A 7,500-nucleotide genomic window follows, 5' to 3' on the forward strand; every position below is an offset into this window, starting at 1 on the left:
ATCTCTCTCTCTCTCTTTCTCTCTCTGCTGAGTGCACTGGCTTTGGCTCTCGCTCTTTTTAGTGCAGAGGCTTTGACTCTCTCTCTGGTTAGTGCGCAGGCTTTGACCATCGGCTGAGTGCACTGGCTTTGACTCTCTCTCTCTGGTTAGTGCACTGGCTTTGACTTTCTGGTTAGTGCACTGGCTTTGACTTTCTGGTTAGTGCCCTGGCTTTGACTTCCACTCTGGTTAGTGCACTAGCATTGACTCTGGTTAGTGCACTGGATTTGACTCTCTCTCTCTATCTCTCTCTCTCTCTTTCTCTCTCTGGTTAGTGCACTGGCTTTGACTCTCTCTGGTTAGTGCACTGGCTTTGACTGTTTCTCTCTCTCTCTGGTTAGTGCACTGGCTTTGACTGTCTGCTTAGAGCACTAGCTTTGACTATCTCTATCTCTCTGGTTAGTGCACTGGCTTGGGCTCTCGCTCTGGTTACGGCACTGGCTTTGACTCTCTCTCTCTGGTTAGTGCACTGGCTTTGACCTTCTGGTTAGTGAACTTGCTTTGACTCTCCCTCTCTGGTTAGTGCACTGGCTATGACTTTCTGGTTGGTGCACTGGCTTTGACTTCCACTCTGGTTAGTGCACTAGCTTTGACTCTGGTTAGTGCACTGGATTTGACTCTCTTTCTCTCTCTCTCTAACTCTCTCTCTCTCTTTCTCTCTCTGGTTAGTGCACTGGCTTTGGTTCTCGCTCTGATTAGTGCAGTGGCTTTGACTCTCTCTCTGGCTAGTGCGCAGGCTATGACTTTCTGGTTAGTGCACTGGCTTTGACTTCCACTCTGGTTAGTGCACTAGCATTGACTCTGGTTAGTGCACTGGATTTGACTCTCTCTCTCTCTCTCATTCTCTCTCGTTAGTGCACTGGCTTTGACTTTATCTGGTTAGTACACTTGCATTGACTCTCTTGATTAGTGTTTTGGCTTTCACTCTCTCTGTTTAGTGCGCTGGTTTTGACTCTCTGGATAGCGCACTGGTTTTGACTCTCTCTCTGGTTAGTGCACGGGCTTTGACTCTCTTTTTAGTGCACTGGTTTTGACTCTCTCTGGTTAGTGCACGGGAACCAACTATCATTGTTTCATGCACTGGCTTAGAATCTCTTTGGTTTGTGCACTGGCTTTGACTCTCTCTGGATAGTGCACTGGCTTTCTCTCTCCCCCTCTCACTGGTTAGGGCACTGGATTTGACTCTGGTTAGGGCACAGGATTTGACTCTGGTTAGGGCACTGGATTTGACTCTCTGGATAGTGCGCAGGCTTTGACACCGTTTGGTCAGTGCACTGGCTTTGATTCTCTCTCTCTCCCTCTCTCTCTGGTTAGTGCACTGGCTTTGTCTCTTTCTATCTCTGGTTAGTGCACTGGTTTTGACTCTATGGTTAGTGCACTGGCTTTTACTCTCTCTCTCTGGTTAGGGAACTGGCTTTGCCTCTCTCTATGGTTAGGGCACTGGCTTTGTCTTTCTTTCTGGTTAGTGGAGTGGCTTTGACTTTCTCTCTCTCTCTCTCTCTCTCTCTCTCTGGTTAGTGCACTGGCTTTGTCTCTTTCTCTCTCTGGTTAGTGCACAAGTTTTGACTCTATGGTTAGTGCACTGGCTTTTACTCTCTCTCTCTCTACTGGTTAAGGCACTGGCTTTGACTCTTTCTATGGTTAGTTCACTGTTTTTGACTCTATGGTTAGTGCACTGGCTTTTACTCTCTCTCTCTGTTTAGGCAACTGGCTTTGCCTCTCTCTATTCTTAGGGCACTGTCTTTGACTTTCTCTCTGGTTAGTGGACTGGCTTTGACTTTCTCTCTGGATAGTGCACTGGCTTTGATTCTCTCTCTCTCTCTCTCTCTCTCTCTCTCTCTCTCTCTCTCTCTCTGGTTAGTGCACTGGCTTTGACTCTATCTGGTTAGTGCACTTGCTTTGACTCTCTTGATTAGTGCATTGGCTTTTACTCTCTCTGCTTAGTGCGCTGGTTTTGACTCTCTGAAAAGTGCAATGGTTTTGACTCTCTCTGGATAGTGCTCTAGCTTTGTCTATCTTTGGTTAGTGCACAGGCTTTGACTCTCTCTCGATAGTGCGCTGGCTTTGTCTATCTTTGGTTAGTGCACAGGCTTTGACTCTCTCTCTCTCTGGTTAGTGCACTGGCTTTGTCTCTTTCTCTCTCTGGTTAGTTCACTGGTTATCTCTCTGGTTAGTACACTGGCTTTTAATCTCTCTATGGTTATTGCACTGGCTTTGAATCTCTCTCTCTCTCTCTCTCTCTCTGTTTCGTTCACTGTTTGTGACTTTCTGGATAGTGCACTGGTTTTGAGTCTCTCTCACTCTGGTTACTGCATTAGCTTTGACTCTCTCTGGTTAATGCACTGGCTTTGAGTCTCTCCCTCTCTGGTTAGTGCATTGGCTTTGTCACTCTCTATGGTTAGTGCACTGGATTCGACTCTCTAAGGTGAGTGCACTGGCTTTGACTCTCTGGTTAGTGCACTGGCTTTGACTGTTTCTCTCTCTCTCTGGTTAGTGCACTGGCTTTGACTGTCTGCTTAGAGCACTAGCTTTGACTATATCTATCTCTCTGGTTAGTGCACTGGCTTTGGCTCTCGCTCTGGTTAGTGAACTGGCTTTGGCTCTCTCTCTCTCGGTTAGTGCACTGGCTTTAACTTTCTGGTTGGTGCACTGGCTTTGACTTCCACTCTGGTTAGTGCACTAGCTTTGACTCTGGTTAGTGCACTGGATTTGACTCTCTCTCTCTCTCTATCTCTCTCTCTCTCTTTCTCTCTCTGGTTCGTGCACTGGCTTTGGCTCTCGCTCTGATTAGTGCAGTGGCTTTGACTCTCTCTCTGGTTAGTGCGCAGGCTTTGACCATTGGCTGAGTGCACTGGCTTTGACTCTCCCTCTCTGGTTAGTGCACTGGCTATGACTTTCTGGTTAGTGTACTGGCTTTGACTTCCACTCTGGTTAGTGCACTAGCATTGACTCTGGTTAGTGCACTGGATTTGACTCTCTCTCTCTCTCTCTCTCTCTCTCTCTCTCTCTCTCTCTCTCTCTCTCTTTCTCTCTCGTTAGTGCACTGGCTTTGACTCTATCTGGTTAGTACACTTGCATTGATTCTCTTGATTAGTGTTTTGGCTTTCACTCTCTCTGTTTAGTGCGCTGGTTTTGACTCTCTGGATAGCGCACTGGTTTTGACTCTCTCTCTGGTTAGTGCACGGGCTTTGACTCTCTTGTTAGTGCACTGGTTTTGACTCTCTCTGGATAGTGCACTGGGACCGACTATCATTGTTTCATGCACTGGCTTAGAATCTCTTTGGTTTGTGCACTGGGTTTGACTCTCTCTGGATAGTGCACTGGCTTTCTCTCTCCCTCTCTCACTGGTTAGGGCACTGGATTTGACTCTGGTTAGGGCACTGGATTTGACTCTGGTTAGTGAACTGGCTTTGACTCTCTGGATAGTGCGATGGCTTTGACTCCGTTTGGTCAGTGCACTGGCTTTGATTCTCTCTCTCTCTCTCTCTCTCTATCTCCCTCTCTCTGGTTAGTGCACTGGTTTTGTCTCTTTCTATCTCTGGTTAGTGCACTGTTTTTGACTCTATGGTTAGTGCACTGGCTTTTACTCTCTCTCTCTCTCTCTCTCTGGTTAAGGCACTGGCCTTGACTCTCTCTATGGTTAGGGCACTGGCTTTGACTTTCTCTCTGGTTAGTGGACTGTCTTTGACTTTCTCTCTGGATAGTGCACTGGCTTTGATTCTCTCTCTCTCTCTCTCTCTCTCTCTGGTTAGTGCACTGGCTTTGTCTCTTTCTCTCTCTGGTTAGTGCACTGGTTTTGACTCTATGGTTAGTGCACTGGCTTTTACTCTATCTCTCTCTGGTTAGGGAACTGGCTTTGCCTCTCTCTATGGTTAGGGCACTGGCTTTGACTTTCTCTCTGGTTAGTGGACTGGCTTTGACTTTCTCTCTGGATAGTGCACTGGCTTTGACTCTGTTTGGTCAGTGCACTGGCTTTGACTCTCTCTCTCTCTCTCTCTCTCTCTCTCTCTCTCTGGTTAGTGCACTGGCTTTGACTCTCTCTCTCTCTGTTTCTCTCCCTCTCTCTCTCTCTCTCTCTCTCTGGTTAGTGCACTGGCTTTGTCTCTTTCTATCTCTGGTTAGTGAACAAGTTTTGACTCTATGGTTAGTGCACTCGCTTTTACTCTCTCTCTCTCTCTACTGGTTAAGGCACTGGCTTTGACTCTTTCTATGGTTAGGGCACTGGCTTTGACTTTCTCTCTGGATAGTGCACTGGCTTTGATTCTCTCTCTCTCTCTCTCTCTCTCTATGGTTAATGCACTGGCTTTTACTCTCTCTCTCTCTCTGGTTAGGGAACTTGCTTTGCCTCTCTCTCTGGTTAGTGCACTGGTTTTGACTCTCTGAATAGTGCACTGGTTTTGACTCTCTCTATGGATAGTGCTCTGGCTTTGTCCCTCTTTGGTTAGTGCACAGGCTTTGACTCTCTCTCTCTCTCTGGTTAGAGCACTGGCTTTGTCTCTTTCTCGCTCTGGTTAGTTCACTGGTTTTGACTCTCTGGTTAGTACACTCGCTTATTATCTCTCTATGGTTATTGCACTGGCTTTGACTCTCTCTCTCTCTCTCTCTGTTTAGTTCACTGTTTGTGACTTTCTCTCTGGATAGTGCACTGGTTTTGAGTCTCTCTCTCTCTGGTTACTGCATTAGCTTTGACTCTCTCTGGTTAATGCACTGGCTTTGAGTCTCTCCCTCTCTGGTTAGTGCATTGGATTTGTCACTCTCTCTGGTTAGTGCACTGGTTTCGACTCTCTAATGTTAGTGCACTGGCTTTGACTCTCTCTGGTTAGTGCACTGGCTTTGACTGTCTCTCTCTCTCTCTCTCTGGTTAGTGCACTGTCTTTGACTGTCTGCTTAGAGCACTAGCTTTGTTCTCTCTCTCTCTCTCTCTGGTTAGTGCACTGGCTTTGACTTTCTGGCTGGTGCACTGGCTTTGACTTCCACTCTGGTTAGTGCACTTGCTTTGACTCTCTTGTTAGTGCACTGGATTCGAGTCTCTGGTTAGTGCACTGGCTTTGACCATCTGGTTAGTGCACTGGCTCCCTCTCTCTCTCTCCCCCCCCCTCTCTCTCTCTCTCTCTCTCTCTCTATCTCTCTCTCTCTGGTTAGAGCATTGGCTTTGACTCTCTCGGCTTAGTGCAATAGCATTGATTCTCTCTCTGGTTAGTGCACTGGGTTTGACTCTCTCTGGTTAGTGCAATGGTTTGACTCACTCTTGTTAGTTCATTGGCTTTGACTCTCTCTGGTTAGTGCACATTGCTTTGACTGTCTGTCTCTCTCTCTCTCTCTCTCCCTCTCTCTCTCTCTCTCTCTCTCTCTGGTTAGTGCACTAGCTTTGTCTCTTTCTCTCTCTGGTTAGTGCACTTGTTTTGACTCTATGGTTAGTGCACTGGCTTTTACTCTCTCTCTCTCTGGTTAGGGAACTGGCTTTGCCTCTCTCTATGTTTAGGGCACTGGCTTTGACTTTCTCTCTGGTTAGTGGACTGGCTTTGACTCTCTCTGGTAAGTGCACTGGTTTGATTTTCTCTGGTTAGAGCACTGGCTTTGACTCTCTCTCTCTCTCTCTGGTTAGTTCACTGTTTGTGGCTTTCTCTCTGGATAGTGCACTGGTTTTGAGTCTCTTTCTCTCTGGTTACTGCATTAGCTTTGACTCTCTCTGGTTAATGCACTGGCTTTGAGTCTCTCCCTCTCTGGTTAGTGCATTGGCTTTGTCACTCTCTCTGGTTAGTGCACTGGTTTCGACTCTCTAAGGTTAGTGCACTGGCTTTGACTCTCTCTGGTTAGTGCACTGGCTTTGACCATCTGGTTAGTGCACTGGCTCCCTCTCTCTCTCTCCCCCCCCCCCCCTCTCTCTCTCTCTCTCTCTCTCTCTATCTCTCTCTCTCTGGTTAGAGCATTGGCTTTGACTCTCTCGGCTTAGTGCAATAGCATTGATTCTCTCTCTGGTTAGTGCACTGGGTTTGACTCTCTCTGGTTAGTGCAATGGTTTGACTCACTCTTGTTAGTTCATTGGCTTTGACTCTCTCTGGTTAGTGCACATTGCTTTGACTGTCTGTCTCTCTCTCTCTCTCTCTCCCTCTCTCTCTCTCTCTCTCTCTCTGGTTAGTGCACTAGCTTTGTCTCTTTCTCTCTCTGGTTAGTGCACTTGTTTTGACTCTATGGTTAGTGCACTGGCTTTTACTCTCTCTCTCTCTGGTTAGGGAACTGGCTTTGCCTCTCTCTATGGTTAGGGCACTGGCTTTGAATTTCTCTCTGGTTAGTGGACTGGCTTTGACTCTCTCTGGTAAGTGCACTGGTTTGATTTTCTCTGGTTAGAGCACTGGCTTTGACTCTCTCTCTCTCTCTCTGGTTAGTTCACTGTTTGTGGCTTTCTCTCTGGATAGTGCACTGGTTTTGAGTCTCTTTCTCTCTGGTTACTGCATTAGCTTTGACTCTCTCTGGTTAATGCACTGGCTTTGAGTCTCTCCCTCTCTGGTTAGTGCATTGGCTTTGTCACTCTCTCTGGTTAGTGCACTGGTTTCGACTCTCTAAGGTTAGTGCACTGGCTTTGACTCTCTCTGGTTAGTGCACTGGCTTTGACGGTTTCTCTCTCTCTCTCTGGTTAGTGCACTGGCTTTGACTGTCTGCTTAGAGCACTAGCTTTGACTCTCTCTCTCTCTGGTTAGTGCACTGGCTTTGGCTCTCGCTCTGGTTAGTGCACTGAAACTGACTCTCTCTCTGGTTAGTGCAAAGGCTTTGACCATCGGCTGAGTGCACTGGCTTTGACTCTCTCTCTCTCTCTCTCTGGTTAATGCACTGGCTCTGCCTTTCTGGTTAGTGCACTGGCTTTGACTTTCTGGTTAGTGCACTGGCTTTGACTTCCACTCTGGTTAGTGCACTAGCTTTGACTCTGGTTAGTGCACTGGAACAGACTATCATTGTTTCATGCACTGGCTTAGAATCTCTTTGGTTTGTGCACTGGCTTTGACTCTCTCTGGATAGTGCACTGGCTTTCTCTCTCCCTCTCTCACTGGTTAGGGCTCTGGATTTGACTCTGGTTAGTGCACTGTTTTTGACTCTATGGTTAGTGCACTGGCTTTTACTCTCTCTCTCTCTCTCTCTCTCTGGTTAAGGCACTGGCCTTGACTCTCTCTATGGTTAGGGCACTGGCTTTGACTTTCTCTCTGGTTAGTGGACTGTCTTTGACTTTCTCTCTGGATAGTGCACTGGCTTTGATTCTCTCTCTATCTCTCTCTGGTTAGTGCACTGGCTTTGTCTCTTTCTCTCTCTGGTTAGTGCACTGGTTTTGACTCTATGGTTAGTGCACTGGCTTTTACTCTCTCTCTCTCTCTGGATAGGGAATTGGCTTTGCCTCTCTCTATGGTTAGGGCACTGGCTTTGACTTTCTCTCTGGTTAGTGGACTGGCTTTGACTTTCTCTCTGGATAGT

This window comes from Carcharodon carcharias, chromosome 12, assembly GCF_017639515.1.
Source record: "Carcharodon carcharias isolate sCarCar2 chromosome 12, sCarCar2.pri, whole genome shotgun sequence".
Taxonomy (NCBI): domain Eukaryota; kingdom Metazoa; phylum Chordata; class Chondrichthyes; order Lamniformes; family Lamnidae; genus Carcharodon; species Carcharodon carcharias.